The sequence below is a fragment of the Dicentrarchus labrax genome, unplaced genomic scaffold (genome assembly GCF_905237075.1).
Source record: "Dicentrarchus labrax unplaced genomic scaffold, dlabrax2021, whole genome shotgun sequence".
Taxonomy (NCBI): domain Eukaryota; kingdom Metazoa; phylum Chordata; class Actinopteri; family Moronidae; genus Dicentrarchus; species Dicentrarchus labrax.
In genome coordinates, this window is record NW_026136705.1 from 17,651,669 (window position 1) to 17,674,124 (window position 22,456).

Sequence of the window (22,456 nt, forward strand, 5' to 3'; positions counted from 1 at the left end):
AACAGCTGTTACAGTAAGTGACCTAGAACATTGCTACCTTCCACTTGACACTCAAGACAGTCCAGTGGCCAGATACAGTATGTGTCACAGGAAGGGAAAATTATAAATTTAGACCATTAGAACATTAGATGATTTAAATGTCAACCTTTGACTTAAAGCAACATCATTAGGTCACTTTTTGCACCTTAAAGTAACAGCTTCAAAATCATTTGATTTGATTTTAATTCTGAGTAATAATGATAAAATAACTCTGTGATTCCCACTCTGCACCACGTACACCTGTCCCTTCACAATGTTACTTTGTGCTCTGGGTCACAACAAGTGCTTAATGCTTTTGGGAATAAGTCACACACCACCAGTTATGTCACTGATTATGGTGAAACTGAATCATATTTTGTGGAGAAAATGTTTCCTGGTTTTCTCTCTCTGATGTCCTCCGGCTGCTCCACCTCAACTCACAGTGATTTACAGAGTTGCAGTAAAGTAACTACTGCGAAATGTAGCTGCCGTTAGCTAGTTAGCGTAGCTATACTTGCTCTGGATGCCTGGGACTGGGTGCTCAGAGCCCCGGGGGAGTGTTGGTGTTTACGCCGCAAGGAAGAGGAACTTTTCAGGCCTCGGCCTTGAACAAGAATAAATCTCGGACTGGCTTTTACTCGTTGGTGAGAGCTTTGTGAAATAAAAGGCTGGAGACAGATGACGAGCTGGCCTTTTTGCTGTTGGACTAGTAGGTAATATTAGCTGGCTTTCTATGTCTTTGGCTGTGATAGCAAAGTTATCGACACACTAGTTTCTGATCATAAGTAATGTAATCATAGCAAATGCACGTGTACAGCTGTCCATATTTATGCAACTGGGGGCGCCAAATCACAACAAATACCAAATTTTACATAGTATTTCTGCATTAATTTTAAGTAACAAAATGTTATATGGAAAGTACTTTCAGATTCAGTCTACACCTGCATCATTCTATTTACATAACTTTTAGACAGGTTTGGAGAGATGTCCTTTACACAGAAATAGAACGTTGGCAGGGCAGGGGTACGTTGTTTTTGCCTATCTCTGCCTGGTGGAGAGAGCCACTAACTGCAAATGTCACAGCTCTCTCACGAGAGCCATTTAATTGATTTGTATTGGAAAGCACCTTTGTAGTGTCTGTCTAAAAGGGCAAGAAGAAGTGTGCTACGTGTGTGTTTGTGTGTGTGTGTGTGTGTGTGTGCGTGTGGAATGTGTTAAAAACCAATGCACTGGCAGAAGAAAAAAAGAAAATAAAGTTATTCATTACTACGATGACACATTCTCCTGATTAAGTAGCAGGTGCTATTCTAACACTCCTTACTTACTACTAACCCTGTGTGTTTGTTTCATTGTACATGCACACACTCTGCGCCGATAGCAGGGTGTGGTGTGTACTGTTGTTGTTTTTTGCTTTAAAGGTATACTCTCTAAGATCAATGTCTGTTTGTTTGCCTGGTGAATTATTAATTACTTGCTAGGCAAGTGAAGCATTCTTCTTTGAAGCTGAGAAACCCAACCTTGCAGATCCCCTCTAATGATATAAGCAGAGTCTCAACCCTTCAAAGGCCCTTAGAGTCTTGGTACTTTCCATATGGTGATAACCCAACCAAGTTTGAACTGGTTGTGGTGTGGTGTTATAATATTATAGTGTTTAAAACTGAGAGAGATGAACATCTCCTAGAAGAGAAAGTCTGTGCTTATAGTCTTTCAGACAGCATATCCAGCTAACCCTTCGTTGAATAATAGAAGAGTAGTCCTTGGATGAAGTCAGCTCAATGCATAGCTTTTCTTTAACTGTCAATATTCCTTCTTATTCCCTCTCTCACAGCAAGTATCACACTAAAAAAAAAAAAATGCTTTTGTCTCTCAAGGATATTTAACATTTGTTCTCTAGCATTAAGAGGTTGAAAGAATGATTATGAGGGGAGGCAGCGTGTCTGGACCAATATTCGAATGTTGGATCTAAACCAAGATAAGAGAGATGGGTTCTGGTGCATGTAACGACATAAAAAAGACAGTAAAACAACTGTGTGTGTGTTCTTAGTGTTTGACAGCTATTTAAGTCTTCAGGTAAGTCTCCAGTTTTGCCTTCGAATGAAGTTCGAGGGACATCTGATGGTGGACCGAGCAGCAGATTATCCTATCCAAACTCACACCCTGGATAGAGAGAAGTCCTACCGTGCAGACCTGTGCAAGACAAGGGACAACAGAAGGTGGATAGGTTGAAGTGAGGACAAAACGAGGTCCTAACATTGTAGGCAGTAGGGCACAAAATCAGCAGCAAGCGTATGGGATGTGACTGTTTGTGTGTATGTCTGTATGTGTGTGTGTGTGTGTGTGTGTATGGATGCATATAATCGGCAGTAGCACATTCTGTCTGCCATCTGGGCATTCGGCAACTCCAAGCCTGAGCACCAGGGCACCAGGGGGGCACACTGTGGTCCTTCACCCAGACAGAGGGCTTGTAGGCTGGGGAGCCATCTGTAATAGATGACCTGTGGAATTGTGGTTCAGACATTCACAGTGTGATGGTGGAAAACAGACGGAAACTCTCAATGGTTTCTTCCTATACCAAGCCGGACACAGGCATATGTGCTAAAACAAACTGTGCATACTCAAACACAAAGACACACACACACACACACACACACACACATATCCTAATGTCCATGTCTGTCATTTTGCCATTGAGCAAGATGGCACAGTTGTTATACAGTGAGATGATTTATTTACCTTGATTTGTGGCTCCAGTATGCAGGGTTGTACATTCAGCTGAAAATCAAGTGGAATCACACACACATACTGACAGCTTGTAGGGCACATTGTTTATCTCGCATATGGCCATCATTAACTGCTGTCACACACTATTTTTTCAATACCTTAGCTTTAAGAATAATTGAAAAAACAGTCTTCTCATTGTTGGTCTTGTTTGTTTAAGTAGGTTAAATAGAGGCATGAGTATTAAATTAAGACTGTTTCATACCCAGTAAAAAACACCATGTTGTATGTTTAACTATTTACTCAACAGCCAAAGTAATTACCTACATATAACTCTGTATGACAGTGTACAACCTGACAAAATGTCAAAGTAACTGACTGACGGAATAATAACGGCAAAGGAACAGATTAATTTTAAATTGCAATCTTTTTCACTACACATTGCTGCAAAAAGTAATCATATTACTGTAACGTGCTACTGAGTAGCCTAATGTGTCACTGCCCAACAATGATGAAAAAGCAAGAGCCCTGGTATAAAACCCTGTGTAATCTCAAAATCACATACAAAGAGGGGAATATTGTTTATTCCCCAAAACTCTGATGCAGAATCTATTATCCTAAAATCTTTGACAAGGTAAGATAATTTGTTTTATTGAATTTAACCTTTTTTGTCACTTTGTGGTTTTAATTTCATCATGCACTCTGTATCGAAAAAGTTTTCTGACCTTACTTCTTCTGTCAGTGCAAAGGCTTTCTTTCTTCTTTCCTTCAAACATATGCACTACATTCTGCATTGGAGTTATCACATTTTGTACAAAGCATGTCATGGTGGAGCAAGGCTGCAGGAAGCATGTACCAGTATGACTATGACTACACAAGCATGTCACTAGGCCTGCAGACATACTTATGCAAGTCATGATTTCATATGAGCAAAATGCCAACAAAATTATCAATTGCAGACAGGGCGAGAGAAAGAGCCTTGATGGCTTAAATACAATAATTTATGAGCCTATTCACTCAGATGATATGGTTGTTTGAGTAGCAATAATGAGTGTAATTATCATTGTCAATGAAAAGGATTTTATCTTGAATTTATGTAAATTAGTCATTTGGTTGTGAAAGACGCCAAATGGCCTTATCAATGGACCCCCATCCTCACTGACACAAAATGATTGTTTACTGGCTATAAGGTTTATAGCTGAATACAGCCCTCGATCAGCAAATGACGGTCTAAGATTTGTCACTAAATTGCAAGATGAGAGAGGATAAGGAAAGGTTGAAAGATCCCTTTTGGCCTCTGAACAAGTGGCCATTTTGTGGCCATTTTGAATTACTTTGTGTGTGTGTGTGTGTGTGTGTGTGTGTGTGTGTGTGTGAGTGAGAGAGAGAGAGAGAGAGCCCTTTTTTGGCCAGGCTCATTCTCCACTGAAAATGAATCATCGGCATATTTCATTTTGCACGTCTTCTTTTCAAATAATTATTTAACAGTAAAAAGGCAGATGTGCATATTACATGCATACAAACATTTCCACTAAATATTGCCTGTCACCTGTTCGTAAAAGAAGAATGTACAAAAATGCATCACAAGTAATGCGACCAGCCTTCAAATAAAAGATCATGGTCCCCATGCTAACATTTTATCCTTCACTATCGGAAAAAAAAAGCAGAGAATTGCACTTCTTATAAGGTCAATCTTGCAGGGGCTATTTTATACGCCAACAATTGTAAATTGAAAAGTGTACTGCAGCCAAAATGTTAAAAAAGTAAGTAAGTAAGTAAGTAATATAAGCATAGACCAATTTTTTTCTGTCCTTTTTTTAAAAAACTAATCCCCACTTCTTTGCTGGAAACAGATTACACAAAAGTCAAAGACTTGCATAGAGCAAGCAGTAGCAGTCATTAGTACTTTGACAAGGATATGATCAGTGGCAGTGAGTGACTGCTTTTAACTGTGAACCACCAAGCCCCTAGATCAGGAGCTCAGTAGCTTAAGTAACTGTACCATAATTTTAACTGTTAGAAATTACGATGTACTTTATAATGGATATGCACCTGGGGCCCATTGTGTGTGTAAAAGTGTACTCATTGAAGGAATGAATGCTAACCTTTTTTCTAGGAATTAGGTTAGTTTTTCAGTATGAAAATATTCAGCCAGCATTATATCAATGCCATATATGAGAGAAAACATTCAAATTAGACATATATCCAAGATGTTACCTGGAAGTTACATGGAAACTACACCAATTGTGTATTTATAGTATTACTGTACTATTGTGCTTGTATCCAGATACAGATACAGCTCAGACACACAGCTTCATGTAAACAGATGTGTTTAAAACAATTTTAACATCATCACAGAAGAGAATAGACAACTTTTATTTATGCTTTTGAAAAGTTTACTATGCATTACTTACACAGGTGTCCGTAAGACAGTTGTAGCAGTCTTATTTAAAATAGGTAAATATGACACTGGGGGAAGTCAACAGATGTTAACGGAAGAACGTCATTATTTAACATGGCTGAATGCACTGACCTGGACGGAGCTCAGTTTTGCTGAGGGAGCATTTGTCTGCTTATGGGTATTAAAACAGCAAAGGCAACGCGAAAGGACATGGGCTGTCAAACCCTGATGTGCAGAGAGATGTCTCTATTGGGAATACAGCCATATTGTGAGCCCGACATGCTTCTTTTGTACAGAACAAAAACAACAGTACAAAACTTTGTACAAAGAGCAACTGTCTCTGTTTAATTCCTTTGGGAAGTCTGGTGCCCGAAGCCACATGCATATAACTTTTTTCTTTACAAGGGAATTTTGTGGGATTTTAGTTCCCAAAATATGCAAAACCTCCTTTTCCACGATATTGTGATCTATCTTGCTGGAACACGTGCAGTTTTAACATCCTATACTGTATATATACGTCTCTTGATGTTTGACCAACTGGGACAGTCATCCCAGCTCCACGGTTGGCCCTAACCCTTCCATGTTGAAATGATAAGCTAAGTATAGGCACCATGTGCGTAGTTTCAAAACTTCTGAGATGCACCTTAAGCACTGTGAAATTGTTCTAAGCCTTTGCACTAAATTCAAAATGCATCATGTCAGCTCAATGTTAACTTGTGCACCTTTGTGCCAGGGACACTACAGCGAGCATAAACCAAGCTTTAGTCATTCAGACAGTATCTGTACCAACAACCTCAAGGACACAAGCCTTAAGCTTGAGGATCCTACACCTCTACCACTAGACATGCATACATATAGTTCTCAAAACATCTATAAAAACATTTTACACCACTCATGCAGTTTTGCCTATTATTTGCTTTCGGCATTGTGTGCTCAGTATGCTTCAGACTTAGAATTGGAAAATAGATTTCTAATAATGATTACATTGAATATGAGACAAATGGTCCAGTAAAGGCTGTGTGTTGCTGTTTCTCAACAGCCTTCTACAGTATACAGTATTTTAAAAATCTTGTGTTTACATAAGTCTGCATTTAAATTTAAAGTGCATGCACCCGCCCCCACACACCACCAACCCTGCCCCCTGACCTTGATGCTACAATTGAACACATAAGTAATTATTAACAGTGTAAACCTCTACTGCAGAGAGAACATAACATTCATAGTTATTCATGAGGGACTCTCGCTAGATAAGGGGGATCAGACCATGGCCATAGCTATTCTCATTATACCCTCATTTCAAGGTTTGGGAGCACAAAATTAGCCACATGCACCAGCAATATTACTCTATTTAGTCTCTATTTTCTAATTCATGAAAGTCCTAAAGCTTGACCAACCATGTGTTTCATTGTCTTTGTCATACCATTAAATACAACATGATCATACTGATTAGTAAATCAATGGATTGTATCATTAAATAAGTGTTGTCATAAAACTTTACAGAATAAAAGTCATTTAAATATAAAAGGATGCATCCTTCGAGATTGTGCCTCTTCTACCAGTGCAACAAATGTGCAGGCACAAATGCACTCACCTCCTGCTCCTATTAACTGTAAAAGGGTACATAGGAGAATTCAGAGGAGTATCATCTTTGAGGCGTGTGAATGAATACTGGTGAGCCAGAAGGGGTTAATAAATATTCATCAAGGCATTTAGGCTCTTTTAACCAGCGGGGTGGCCCAGTTTCTGTGCACAATATGCTCCTGTCAGTATTGCTCTTTTTTTTTGTGTAAATGTATATAAATGGGAGAGATTGCAGATGTCTGTGCATGTGTGATCATGCATGTGTGTTTAGTATACCTAACTGGAGTATTAATTATGTGCAAATGCCACTCTTCACATTGAGCATAGGATGTCTGTGTGCTTGAGGTTCCCTCCACTCCCTCTGAGCAGTACTTAACAACTATCTTAACGTTAACCATCATTCAAGACTTTGTCCTTCCCCTTTAAAGCCCCCGTATTATATCATATGAATATTATCATCATGTCTCTTCTTCACCTCTGCCAACAGCCCCTTCACTGTGTGTGTGCAAGCCTTTTAAGACAGTCCTGAATGAAGGATATAACTATGTCTAGGGGTTTAACCCAGACACATTATCATTCCCTGACTGTTGCTAGAGGGTGGAATATTACAGTTACCTTCCACACTTCTAGGACAAGAAAAGGGAACGACATTGAAGCAGATATAATAGAAGCAGAAGTATCTATCTATCTATCTATCTATCTATCTATCTATCTATCTATCTATCTATCTATCTATCTATCTATCTATCTATCTATCTATGTAAAAGCCTTTCTTATTTATCTACCAACTACCCACTCTTCTGCAAACCCAACCACCCCCCTCCAAATACACACACACACACACACACCTACACACACACTAGCCCAAAGAAAAACACAGTCACATTATTTTCTTTTGTAATACTAACTAGATAAATAACCTCCACAAAATTTAATTAGTGCAGACTTGTAGTACAGTAACAATAATAATGCTGCTGCCAGCAGCAGGGAGACAAAGATTGTAGAGGGAAAAAAATTAAGCTATCAACAATAAATATATGATATTTGCAGATTCTCCACTATTAACTGAAGTTGGGTTTTCTTAAAACTTGTATGACACTTGTCAAAACAATTAATACAATGAGAAAAATAGCAACGGATGAAGCCAATTAGTAAAGAAAATTGTCCAAAAACAAATCAAGTGATATTACTATATCTTCCCCGTGCCCACTTCATCGTCATCAGTCCACTCCTCATCACATCCACATCTTCAGCATTCTCTTCATTCCTTCATCATCACAACCATCAGTGTCTAGACTCCATCAGGGGACTTCCTATACTAATCACGGCTTCACCAACACCTTCAAATTTAAGTCTCTCCTGATTGAAATCAATCTAACATATTGGTTATACTGTATGTTACAATAACGTTCAGTGTGCAGCTTTGATACATTCCGGATCATCATATTCAAATAGATATCACCCCTTTGCTCTCCTTTCAACACCCTGTTTAATATAGCTGACTCAGACACATACCTAACATACAAACACACAAACATAAATCCTGACGGTGCCTACAGTACTAACCAGATTTGTCTTAGTTACTGAAAACTCTGGCATTACACTGTATTTGCGGAGATGTGGAGGTCACATCATCTAACCCCGTTTTACACATACGCTGCAACCTTTTAAAAGCAGAATTATAAAAAATGATTCTGTTATTGTGAATATGGGAGTGTAATTTGTGGAAGAAAACTAAACTTGCTTTTAAAGCATTTTAAGAGGTGGTGGTTGTCACCACAACCCCGGGGGATTGACTCCATGCTTTCTGCATCTCCTAGCTTGCCAGTTTGCTCGTTCTAATTCACAATTTTGAGGATAATTGTTCTCAAGCAAAATATGTATCTCCATGTTCCTGATACATCTGCTATCAAATGTTTAGTATCAGTCATATTGTATACAACTATCACAGAAACGTTAAAGCATTTATTCATGTTGAAGTGTTGATCTTGTAAAACTTTCAACATCCTTTACAATCATAGTTGATAACCTGTCATCAGAACATTAACTTGCACATCTGGGGGACTTTTTAAGTAAAGCTGACATCAACACAGGTAGTTTATTGGTCTGTTAGACTTTAACATTTTCACATTCACACAACACATTCTCTCCGTGTGTACAAACTGTTACATAGTAATCGCTAAGTTTGTCATTTTAACTGGAAGAAAGAGACACTCTCCAGTTAACTGCGTCTTGTAAGTGCCTTATAGGCACTGAGTACCTCTGCAAACATTTTGAGTGCAAGTGGAAAACTAAGATAAGGTTTGCTTTCCTCATCAAATTGTGGTTTATAACAAGTACTATTTTACAGTAATGGTTCCCAAAGCTTACAAAGTTTCACAAAGCCACCTCTTTTACTTTGAAATATCATTGTTTATCCATGATTAATATGTATGAAAATGCATGATCCATTTTCTAAAGCTTCCTGTCTGCTTCTCTCTCTCCCTGTGGACTGCTTGTTTTGCCTTTGGCACGGTATAGAAGGTGCCAGGATTTATGCCACTTGTTTTGTTTAATTTCCTACTCTGTAATTCTGAGTTTAAGATATATGGCGAATGCAGTCTTTCAACTTCACGTATTTTACACAGTGATATAAAATCTGCTTTGATATTTGATATAATTTTATTTTCAAGAGAGGATAAAAAGGCACATTGGGTAACTGCGTCTTTGCAGCCAGCTCCTATGTTTATCTAAGCTTTCATGGTAAAAGATGTGCTAAATGAGGGGTTCAATCCCCCGGACCGGCAGGATTAATCTATGTGGGGAAAGAGCCCCTCCCTCATTACCACCACTGAGGTGCCCTTGAGCAGTCCTGAACCTAAAATGCCCCAGAGGAGCTGCTCAGTAGCCAGCAGATCAGACTGTGGTTGTACTGGACAGCTTCCCGGTGGGAATGTGAATCTGTATGAATGTGATCAAGGCGTTCCTGAAAAAGAGAAGATGGCTCTCAATGAAACTCCCCCTTGAACAAATAAAGGTAAAAAAAAAATTTAAAAAGTAGCTGTAGTGTAGTCATATTAATTATGTTTCAATTTGTTTTTTCGGCCAGTTCACTCTCATCATTGCCGTTTTTGGCTGCAGCAGAAAAAAAGCTCCAAAAACCCCACTGTAGACTACTTGAAAAGCACCAAACGATGGACAGGGCAGCCTGCCATCAACAAATGGCATATGAATAACACACCAATGTGTTAAGTCATTAGAACACATTTTTTGCTTTTTGTGTGCCATTTCACGCCGGTGTGTACTGACTTGTACTGATGTCATTTAAAACGCAGATATCATCAAGAAAAACATAAGAGTGAGAAAGTTTGTAGGATGTTGGGATGGATGGATGGACAAACTAACACTGGACTTACACCAACTAGACTGCTGTTCATGTGTCAATCTTTAATAATATTATAATATTATAATTATATTATTTAATACTATTTAATATTATTTAAAATTATAGAAGAATATCATAATTATTATAATATTCTTCTATAATATTATATTATTATAAAAATATAATATAATTATAATATATATTATATTATAATTTTGTTATATTATTATAATATAATTATAATATTATATATAATATTATAAAAGATTACGGCCAAGTGTTTAAAAAAGACGTAAAGGAAAACGTACCTCTTTACTCTCCTCTCCAAAACTTAACCAACTTTGTTCTTCTTCTTCCTCTTCTTCTTCTTCATGTCTTTCTGGTCTGGTCCCACAGGACTGGTCCATCCCTCAGGTTGGGTCTCCCTAGTGGCCTGGCGCACTTCCGTTTTGTAGAGTGAATTTGCAGCTTTTCTATCTGGCATTCTTTTTGTGGGTTTGTAAGTTTTTGCTTCTGCTTCGTTTCTGTGATTGCAGCATTTTTCTGTTGCTGCATTTTTCTGTTGCATTTGTTTTATGTGTTTGTGTGTTTTTGGATTTTAATCATTCCCGTGTTTGCAGCGTTCTGCCGTTTGCGGCGTGTTTGCCCTTGTCGGCCACCGTACAAAAACGTATAAAATGGGGCATCTGTAATGGTATTAAATGACATACGAAGCTTAAAAGGCGTAGACATGACAAGTGAAATGTCCTTCAAAGTGGCATTATATTTATACATCAACACATGATATCATGTTGGATGGGACTAGAAACTGCAGGTGAACATAGTGTAGCATTCAGCAACAAGCCAGACAAAATCTTCAGAAGTTGGAGGTCAACAGAGCTTAAAGAATAATTAATATTCGACTTACATTCATCAGGTGAGCAGAAACAAGGCTCCCAATGAATGCTGATGTTAAACAGAAGAAAACAAGAAGAACAGAAAAGCCTTTAAACTCTAAATATATAACACCATCAGCATGCCAAAAGGAAGATATGACAGCTGACAATACAAACAATGGCAACTGTGGCTGATTTGGAGGAGAAGATGAGCTTCTGCTTCATGCAGGTTGAGAACCATTTTGACTCTCATATAGTCTCTTTATATGATGTCACCAGCCGTCGCCAGGATGGAGTAAATGGCAAAATCAGCAATGAGCCACCAGGCCAATCGCTTCCTTGTTTTGTTTGCCACCTATTTGCCTCCCCCCCCCACACACACACACATAAGAACGAATCACTGTAAATGATTTGCGTCCTTTTGTAGCTGATCACATCATTTCAAATTTTTTGAGTCGTGTGTGTTCAATTACAAGTTTAATCCTAAATTAATCTCAATTCACTGGGCGCTATCAGATGATGAGTGTCGCAAAAGCAACAAAGAATGATAGCTATGGGAATTGATCTGCATGACATGATTCAGCTAACCACAGTAAGCATAAAGCACAACAAGGTAGTGAGATGACATTTGTAAAGAATAACAAGAGAGATTATTATTCACAAACTATAAACTATATTGTTCACATTATATTATGGTTCTGTTTCATCCTTCCATGCTAAGTCAATGAGTGTTTTAGGATTCTTTTGCCATCCTGACGGCTTTCTATACAAATCTTATCATTAAAATGATTATACTGTGGCACTGGGAATGACTATCTACCCAATAAAATCATATTTTACCTTCCCTTCAAAAGCAGTGCTCTTTGTGCCATGATGCCGTTTCATGATGGATAGAACAATCACTAGCAGATCCTCTGCAGAAAACTTCCCAAGAGGTAACAGATGTCCTACTAATGTGTAAGTGAACATTATGGGACCTTACATTACCTTTGGAAGTATTACAGTAGTAGATTATCTTGTGGTATTGCTCAACATACTCTAATAAGGGATGGGAATTTAGTTTAATGTTATAACATTCACATGAACTTCCGTATTAAAAGCAAAAGGAAGTGAGAGAACAAGGGAATGAGAAAGTTGGCAAGCAAAAGAAAGAGGAAGAGAATGAAAATAACCTGAAGCTGAACTTTATTTGGTACTTATTTCATTCTGGGTACAGAAATAGACCGTGCCAACTGCAATACTTCTTCTAGTGTTTTGGTATTGGTTTCTGCTTTTCCGTTCCTCTTTCCAAGCAGATCAATCCCGTTTTGGATTGTTAATCATCCTACCGACTGGTGTACCCACAGACCCCAGAGGTTTACTTTTTGTCATATCTCACAGGTGCTTTATTCTATCGTTCCAATTGTTCATGACTTTGTTAATCATTGTGTTCCTATTGACTTCATATAATTGTTTTCTGTTTTAATTTGTGTCGATTGAATAAATGTAAAATAATCACATACAGTATGTGTTTGTAATGTAGTGTAATTTGTGAAACACTATAAGGGTCTGTGGAAACAAATACAAAAGCAAAAAGTATTAAACCAGGCATTATGGAACCACTGAAAAATACTGTTTGAAAACTTCAATATTGTCCCAGATAGAAACCACACCTGCAGCTTAACCCACATCTGCACAATTGCTCCATACACTCACAAACACTAATGCAGCATCAACACAACAGCTACCAGTAAGGATGCTCTTCAGATCATTTACATTTTGATGTATACATTTAATTAGATTATCTTCAGCCTGTGCCTGTTTGTCATTTTACCCAATAAAATCAATGGTCAGCTTAAAATTAGAAGCCTGCTAACCTTACCTGAATGTGAACTAGAACTTTGACCTGATAGTGCTGAAAAAGAGATTTGATGGAAATACATCCATCCATCGTCAAGACATTTCACACCGACCCAAACCTGTTAGTGGTGCTATATTAAAAATCAGGAGATTACCAAAGCCAGTAGGATACATTGTCATCCTAAGAATGATGGGTGTCTGCCAAATTTTGTGCCAGTCCATATAGTAGATATTTCACAGGATAATTGAAAACCTTTACCTGCTGGTGGTGCTACAAGAAAAATCTAGGGATTAAGGAAATCATCAGGATGCCTTCATCATCTTGAATATCTATATCACAGCAGATCATCCAAGAGTTTTCAAGACATTTCATACAAAACCTACAATGTCAGCCTTGTGGTGGTGCTAATTTAAATTCCCTTTTTATAATATACTAACTTGCAATGGTTTATAAAGTCCTCCAATAGAACAGAGTAAGCAGGAAGCTAAAATGCTGCAGTTTTTAATCAGTAAATCAGTTATTGACCATATAATGGTAAAAGACTCTTGAAACTCTAGGATGGGGAGATTCTACCATTGTGCAGATAATAAACAAAGTGCTTGACCAGCCAGTGGAGGAGATTGCAGAGTTTGCTATTGACTCACAGAAGGAGCTTACTGTTGACCTTTCCACAGCATTGGATGAGAAGTTGTGCAACACTGAATGAACAAAACACAATCTCAGTATATCTCAAATTAAACCTCTGCATGACTAGATATGTAAACATAGTACAGTTATGTATGAAATCATTGTCTAAGAGAGGGACGTGGTAAAATGCAACTAAAGTGCTTGTGGTGTAGACCAGATTTCAGTTGCACACTGTCTCGTGCTGTGTAGTCCTAGAATCTCAATACTGTATGTCAACTGTGCAATTTTGTTGACACTTTTGGCCTTTCAATTTCACCTACAGCTGCATAGTCTGTCTTGCAGGACCATGAATTAGAGCACCATTCCTTGAGAGCTGCTGAGATAAAAACCTTGGGAAAGTCACCCTGTATCCCAGTTCAGACAGAAGATGAAAGACCAAAGGTCACTGAAATGAAAATAGGTTTCATTGCACATTCAAAGCATTCCCAGCTGAAAGTGACTGCTTTTAGCTGTGGCTTTGTGATTTTCCAACAAGCACCTTCTCTTCGGGTGTCTTAGGCTATGCAGGAGCCTGAGTGCTAAAGCTATATTGTTATATTTTTTAAAGATTTCCAGTTGAAATGAATGTGCTAAAAACACCAGCTGAACAACCCAATGATGATGATCTGTCCTTCCTCTGCAGCTACTGCTTGCTCAGCAGGTGAAACAGGTAAGTCTGTCAACTCAATTTTTCATCAAAATCATAAAATGTGCTTTACTGTAACTTGGAAAAACACAAATGTGAACATGCTCTCATATTTCTCATTTTCTTCTTTTTCTCATTTCTACTTCAAACATGTCATGTTTTTTTTTTTTCTTCACCAAGATGCTTTCAAAGCCTTGCGATTTTTATTGCCTGTCTTGCTGCATGAATAATATCCCATTAAATCTGCAGTGACAGTTGAACTAAATCATGGCCTGGCTTTAAGGAAGCCATTGACTAGGAGAAAGCTAAGTCCTTACAATTTTCTGGGGCCAGATGGGGGCTGACGGAGTGTGAAGCACTTAAGAAGCTAAACATGGTGCCCTTTTACCTTTTACAGTAATTCAAAGTAGTCTGTTTGAGAGCCTTTTACACATACTCAGCCAGTCTTTCATGAGTTGCAGGATATCTATTAAAAAAAAGACGGACTATATGCAGAAATGGATATTGTTTATATTCAGCAATTTCTTACCATTTAGCTAAAAGGCAGTGTAATAAGGCTTACTCAGCCATGTTACGAGGAAAAATCACAGATTCAATGATTTGTATATGCTGTCTTTTCTTTATTTACCAGTTGCACGGCAAATAGCAGCCTTGGTTAGCAGTTTACAAATAACAATGCTGGCTCACACAACTCTAATCCAGGGTGTTTGAGTTTTGGATATTTAGACTGAGATTCTCAGTGTGTAATGCCAGTGTTGCTCTTTGTTAGTCGAATGATAAGCTAGCTCCAGCCCCCTTTCTTCAAGCACATTATACCAGTTTTGTAATAGGACTCAAACTTAAACAACAACAAAACATTTGCTTTAAAACAAAGGGAAGAAACCTCAAACCCTGGTGGCTCTGGTAAGGGCAAGCAATCTCCTACTAGACACAGCTCTCACAAAGTTGTTTTTACCTACTTGCCGGCCATAAGACAGCTGCGCTGAAAGACTCGGAGCTTGGAGCTAGACAGGAGTCCTGGGACAAGCCAGAGATTATACATAATTATTGTTTCAGGGCCCCGAGTTAGCTTTAGTCAGGGGGCCCACAATTTGCACCAATGCCCCTGCCAGTTGAAGTGAAGTGAAGTCCTGCTGCTCACTACCTCATGTCTTTTCTGTCATCATTGCAGTATCATACCAATCAGAAGGTATTACATAAAAAGCCCACTTCATACTTTTTACTTTATGAGCAAGCTCCCAGAGCTCCATCTCTCATGTGCACTCACTAGTGGAGTGTGCCTCTCAGCAATCCGACAAGGGGGGAATGGTTTAGAGAGATTATTCTCTCTGTCTCTCTCTCTCCCTCTTTCTCTCTCTCTCTCTCTAATTCAAATGGCTTTATTGGCGTGTAGACATTGAAAAGTGAAACATACTACAGCTAATAAACAGAATACAGTATATAATATAAAAGCAACAACATGTGTTAGGTCACTGTCACTTACTGCACCATAGTTTATGGCAATAAGACTGCTGCTAACTCACAGGCCTCCCCTAGCAGGACTGGTAGTTTTCCTTCATCTAATAGGTTAAGAAAACATTTATATTTTATCGATTTTGAATTTCTTAAAATATGCTTCTCTTAGACTTTTTATATTTTCCACCTTTGGTGAGGAAGTGTAGCTCTGTTTCAGGTTCGCTGAGGGTGCAACAACTACACAATCTTTGCTCTGCAGGGAGTCAGATCTCCTGTCTCCCCTTTTCAATAGCAAGGCTGTGCTGGCTCAGTCTGTACTTTGTTTGGGTTCTTTTTAGTTGTTGCTCAGTCACCATGCTGTAATACTGCAATGCTGTGGTGTACTGTCGATTCAGAGACGGACAGAACTGCATTTTCTCTGCGCTTTTGTTTGTGCTTTTCAATAGAGATAGTGATTTCATTTGTTTTAAATGTTTTGTAATTTGTCTGATTGGTGATAATAGAGCATTTTGTGGACTCTCAGTATCATTTGGGTTAGAGAGTTCCTATTACTCCTTCTCTTTGAATTAGAGGGCTTAGTAATGATATGAGAGGGGGGTACTTAGTTTTAAGTGTGTCCAAAGTCTTTTTTTATTATTCGTGGGTATTGACCTAATTCTGCCCTGCATGCACTGTTTGTAGCTTCCCTCTGGACGTATTACAGAACTCTGCATGCGGGGTCTCAATGGGGTGTCCCATTGAGAAAAGTCTTGTTTTGTAAGTGGACCCCACACCTCGCTGCCGCCACAGAGTGCAGTTGGTTCTGTGATACACTTGATTATTTTTATTAAACATAGATTGAGATACAGTTACACAACTCACATGTTTAAATCGTTTTTCATGGCTTCATAACAAACAACAAATAAATAACATTAACAGTAAGATAAGTATTTTATTTGGTGATGTTTCACTGGGCGTCCCTCAAGTTCTGGCAGAACCTCTCTCTCTCTCTCTCTCTCTCTCTCTCTCTCTCTCTCTCTCTCTCTCTCTCTTTCAACAGAGTTGGTACAGTAAAACACTGTATTCGGGTACTGAGAATACTGCTGGATATTGCTCCATATGCATGACTTTCCAGATTGTTTTCATGTTCTTTGCACTTGAACAGTGAACTGCTCATATGTGTATTTGACAGTTTACAGTATGTATCATGGAAAGCGGATGATTATTCGTCTCCTTTTCCCTGTCAGTTAGTATAGTTTTATATCACCAGCTGGTGTTTAGAAACACTGTTGCAAATTACAGTATTCCTTGGGGTGTATAGCTGAATGCCATTCTGTGCAGTGTTTTTTTGTTTTTTGTTTTTTTTATAATTTATATTGATTATTTCCCTTCTTGCCTACTTTAAATTATTTACTTTTTTTGGTATTTGTGACAGTCATGTTGCAAGTTGTATTATTATGAACTAATATCATGCTCGACAGATGACTGTTAGATGGCCCAAACAGCTGGCTTTTGTACACATGGGCCTATAGACACACAATGACTCCACACAATTTCAAACCTTTGATCAGCACTGCGGACAGCAGATGAAGTGACAAATCTATTAACGCAAATCTAACAGCCTGCCCTGGACTCAAACCACCATGGCCTGCTGACTATCAAAAAACTATAGCCAGCCTACAGTAACAAATCAACACAAAGTAGCTTACATAGTATGTCAATAACCACAGAACAAATAGCGATCAAGAAAAGCACAGCAACACATTCTAGGCCTACGCAGTAGGAATGAATGGATGACGGCATCTGATCACACAGTTATATTCATAAACAATTAATTAATCATCATTCATCATCAGTGACACAGCAGCCAAATGTTATCACAGACACAGATTACAGTAAGTGCGCATTTTCTGACATTTGAGAGATAATTTAAATCCCTGATCACACTGCATAACAAAGAAACACCTGTACTCACCCATTAGAAGTTCATCCTACGGGCCTTTCGCTCAGCAAAGTCATTAACAACACTGCTCAAATTCCTTCCTCAGATTCTTTCTTGTCCCATGTTGCTCACACTACTAGTCACAGCTGAAAGCAGTATGTGAAGGCGCAAAAGGGCCCACCCACAGACACTAGACAATCACTGTCCCTCGTGGGCCCTTATAATCAGCTGGGCCCTGGTGCATTGCACTGGCTGCACTGACGGTACTTAAACCACTGTATAGGATGACGTTCAGAACAGCATTCACTAGCAGTGGTCTTAATGTGCCTTTGCACAAGTGTGCAGTTGTATTGAACGGCATTCACAAACGCAACTGTATTATATTAACCATATTAAACTATATTAACAGACCTACAAAACAATAAATGGCGAAGGAAAAGGACCATATAGGCTTTCCATAGATTATAGTTGCAGGTGTTCTCAGTCTATCAATGAATAAAAAAACTTGTCTAAAAACACATGCAGTCTACAGATGTTTCACACCTTCATTAACGTTACCCATTTCCTTGCCTCTAACCATCTTAACCATCATAACTATTATATATAATGATTACATAAACCTAATTCTGATCTTAAATTCAAAATCTTGACCAAGAAATATGTCCTCGCTTTCCAGAACGGTTCCTACTCTCAAAGTCTAAAACTACACTAACTCTCACACACACGCACACCTACACATTCTCATCCATATAGATTGTTTCCACAGATTGTAGATGTAGAGTATTTATTAACACCCATTCTAGCCTATATAACGGTGTACTCTGATGTTTTGAGTGAGTGGGGCAGTGGGGTGGGGAGATTATTAGTGTGTGTGTGTGTGTGTGTGTGTGTGTGTGTGTGTGTGTGTGTGTGTGTGTACAGTGAGATGAAAAGAGTAAGGGATAGCTGGAGGTGTTTGTGGAGGCTACACTCCCACTCAATCACAGCAGGAGGTCCGTAGCTTCATCTCCACCTTAATAAGGCGGACAGCTTCCAGACCTGCTCTACATGCACAACTATGTGTGTATGAATTTGTGTGTATATCCACGTGTGCATGGTACAAATATGTGTCTATTTTTTTATTTAGAAGACAAAATGCTTCTACTTTGAGAGCGGTTAAAGGGCAGCACTGATTGTTGGTTTGAGACACAACAGTGGAATTGGACTAAATGATTGGGCTAGTAAAAATAATAAGCTGTGTTGGTGTTCAATGGACTATGCCAGATCTAAGCTATAAGCCACTGATATCAAGCTACAGATACAGTAAAGTTTACTGTTCAGCCTTGTTAAGATCCGGCAGCCTCCAGCACATCATAAAACCTGGGAAACACTAGAATCCGAAACATCTCTCTGACGCCATCAAACTGGCTAAGTGTTTTGTTTGTACAGTGCTCTGTTTTATTTGTTCATAAGAATTGAAATGATGATTAATAACCTTTTGTGTCTGACTCTATTATCCATCTTTTTTAAAGAAAGTTAATTGAGAAGCCCTACTTGATGAACCTTGCATATATTAACTTTTATGTCAAATTGATATATCTAATGTATGTTTATGTATCTACTGTACATATAAACATTTACAATATTTTCTATGTCACGCGATCTGTCTGTGTTTGTAGTTTAATTCTTGTAAATGCCATTATTTAACAACAATAGCCCACACAATGAAGCACTACACAGCAGGTATACATTTAAAGAGTAGATTAGGTTTTGGAGTACCTTTCTGCATAAATTTGCATGTTCATGTGTGACATTTGCAAGCTCAAGTACCTCTTGTTTGGAGTAGCTGTGATTTCTGCTGGGTGCTGACTGAGATTTCATTGTGAATTTGTCTCTGTTTTGATGCTATTGCAAGTTGCAGTGCTGGTATTTTTATGTGTTCTAAATTCCGAAAAGAAAATTACTAAAAATGTTATGTTTTCCCTGTGGTGATGGGCAATAAAACATCGCATCAACAGCCACAGAGGGGCATAGAAAGAATTCAAAAAAGAACATTGTTCAAAGACCATTGCTGTTAAATGTCATCACAGGAGTACTGCCTGATCTATCCAGCTTTATGATATGTCTGGTCCCACCGCTTCTGGTCTACAAGGGTGACAAGCCTCCTCTCACCTAATTCATTTGGAAGTTGTAAACTAAATATTTAAAACCTGCAAACAACATTAAACAATCCACCTTAACAACAAGTTGGTGCTGAGTTGAGACTGAAAGTGATGATTCCACACTGATTCTGCAGCTGGAAGACTTTATATAATGTGATCTAATCTTGTGTGGCCTTGTGTGCGGTTCTCTCCTTCTCTCTCTGTCTCCATGTCTCTCCTCCTTCTCTTGCTGCACTACTGTGTGATGCTGTGCCCAATATGCTGTGTAGATTCCTAATGTGACCTTATTCGGTAGCTCTGATTCAACCCATTATGATGGGTTTTTATCTGAGCAAAACATTGTATAAAAATCATTGTTTATTGAAGGTGAACCCGGAAGATGTGAATTAAATCTTCATCACTAGAATCCAAAGCAAGGAGACAGTAAAAAAATGTGATTTGTGGAAACCTAACATGGTACACAACCCTATCATGGCAGAAAAATTTGTAGGTTTTGAAAAGATTGTATTTTATCTAAAAGGAAATACCCTCCTCATATGGATGGGCTTTTGATTGAAGTAAATTAATGATAATGTGGCTTGTAATTGGGGTTAGACAAAGGATTTGACATAAATGGTCTTGTCACAGCCCTAATATGGTCATGTCATGGATGATTATTATTAGGTGGTGGTAATTTAGGCCAGACCACATATCACCAGATTCTATTTCACTGCTTTGATACAGATTATATGATAATATCCCCCTCTGCTCTTGTGCCTGTATCTTTGGTTTTCTGCCGTACTCATACACATATGGACATATTGGGATTGTTTTTTGCTTGTTTGCTTGTTTGTAGAAGTTTGGACCGTATGGGTATTTGCTGGTGCTGTGCTGTTTCGGTTATGTAATTCTCGGTTTTGTAATGTACAGTGGCCATGAGAGCTCATTGGCTGCAACTTTAGAAAACACGTGAAAATAAACAAAACAAAGCCAAAGAAAACCTCGTTCCCCAATTTGACAACACATGCTCAGTATTTGAAAAGAAAACACGACAAATAATCATAAAAAACAACCAAACACAGATGTTTCCAGCATGGCAGATGTGTTCCCCATTTTGTATTGTCACCTAGGAACTCTTGTGTGTTTGTCATAATGTCATTATTTGTTTGTTTTTTGCAGCCATTTCTCTATTTGGTTGTGTTTTTATGTATTTGGTTGTGTTTTCTACATTTGGTTGTGTTTTCTATGTAGTGTTGTGTTTTCTCTTCTTGAAACATGTTTCTTGTGTTTGGTTGTGTTATGTGTATTGCGTTGTGTTTTCTGTTCTTGCTGTGTTTTCTCTCTAAATGCTGCACACGTGTTCTTGTGTCTCTTACATTACTCAACGGCTCATAACGTATGGACAGATAGTATATATAGAAGAGTTTAAAGAAGGGCGCAAGAAGGAGAGATTCAGTGAACATGCGTGTTATTTCAAGCTTGTTAAGCGTCAGCGTGTCTAACCTAAAGTCATCCTGTGAAAAAAACACAGTGTGTGAGAGAGAGTGTGTGTTTGTGTGCTTTAGCCATGCATTGTCAGCACAAGTCTACCCGACCTGCCATCGGGGAGCTGATGCTATGCTTTTCTTCAACATTACCTCAATGTGGTCCCTTATGAATGTAAAATTTATGTATTTCTAACTTTTAAAGAAAGTTCTCCACAGTCAAACAAGTCCCATACTTCACGACTACGCAAAGTCACATAAACTATTTGAAAATAAAGGGGGGTGAAATATTTATGCCTTTAAGCTCATTTAAACCCAATCCTTTGATTGTGCTGTCTCACATTTCTTTTTCATCCTTTTCCTTATTTTCTTTCACATTACCACACACGCTCAATAAAACTGTACTTCTGCTCATCTCTTTGTTGACACCTGTTTTTTTTTTCTTTTTGAAAAAAAAACATCAACATCACCTTCCTCTAAATCCTAATTTGTTGACAGATGTGACAAAAATAACAACCAATTATTAGAGATGAAACACATGAAGAGGCTAAGTGTCTGATCCTATTCCTCGGCTTATCAAACACATCTGTAGTAACACCCTCTGATTTACTGTTATTGATGGAGACATTACTGAGAGCATGACATTTCTACTCTGATATAATCTTTCGCCATGTGTCTCATTTGTGGCAGGAATCATGTCTGCTCGGTGTTCTCCTGTCCCTTGCCCTAACAACCCTGTCAAGGTATCTTAGCAACATGTCACTCCTTATTCCAAATTTGTGGGCCAGACTGCGAGCTCAACTGTCAGGTTTTCTAAATGCCTTTTAGCTAGTGGTGTGGTTAATATTTGGAAAATATTTTAAATGAAAATATGCATTCCTTTCCTGTAAAAAAGTGTGAAATCACTTTAAGTATATGGCTGTGTATTAAGTCTGAAGGCTTCACTCATCCCAGATGTGTCTGACAAGAAGATCTGCACAGCAGAATGCCAAGCAGAGAACCATACAGAGGTAAATGGCAGAACAGAGTTGGGCCAGTTTCCTCTCTGCTTGCAGACACACTGCCACTGTGGGATGGTGTTGAATGAATGCAGAAGTAGTCACTCCCTAACACTGTGATCACTCTTCTTCAACCTCTACCCCACAGCAGTCTTACATTAAATTCAGCCTCCACCTATTTCCTGAATCCATTATCAGTTTTACTCTATTCATCTTCCACACGCCGTGCTTGCGGTATGAAGCAGTTCCCGATACGAACTCTGGTGGGTGCTCTGAAACCTTAGATCTTCCAGCTTAAAGTTAGGCCCCCTCCTACCCATGACAATGCCAAATTTGTAATCATTTTGGGCACCTGATGTGAGCCAGTGC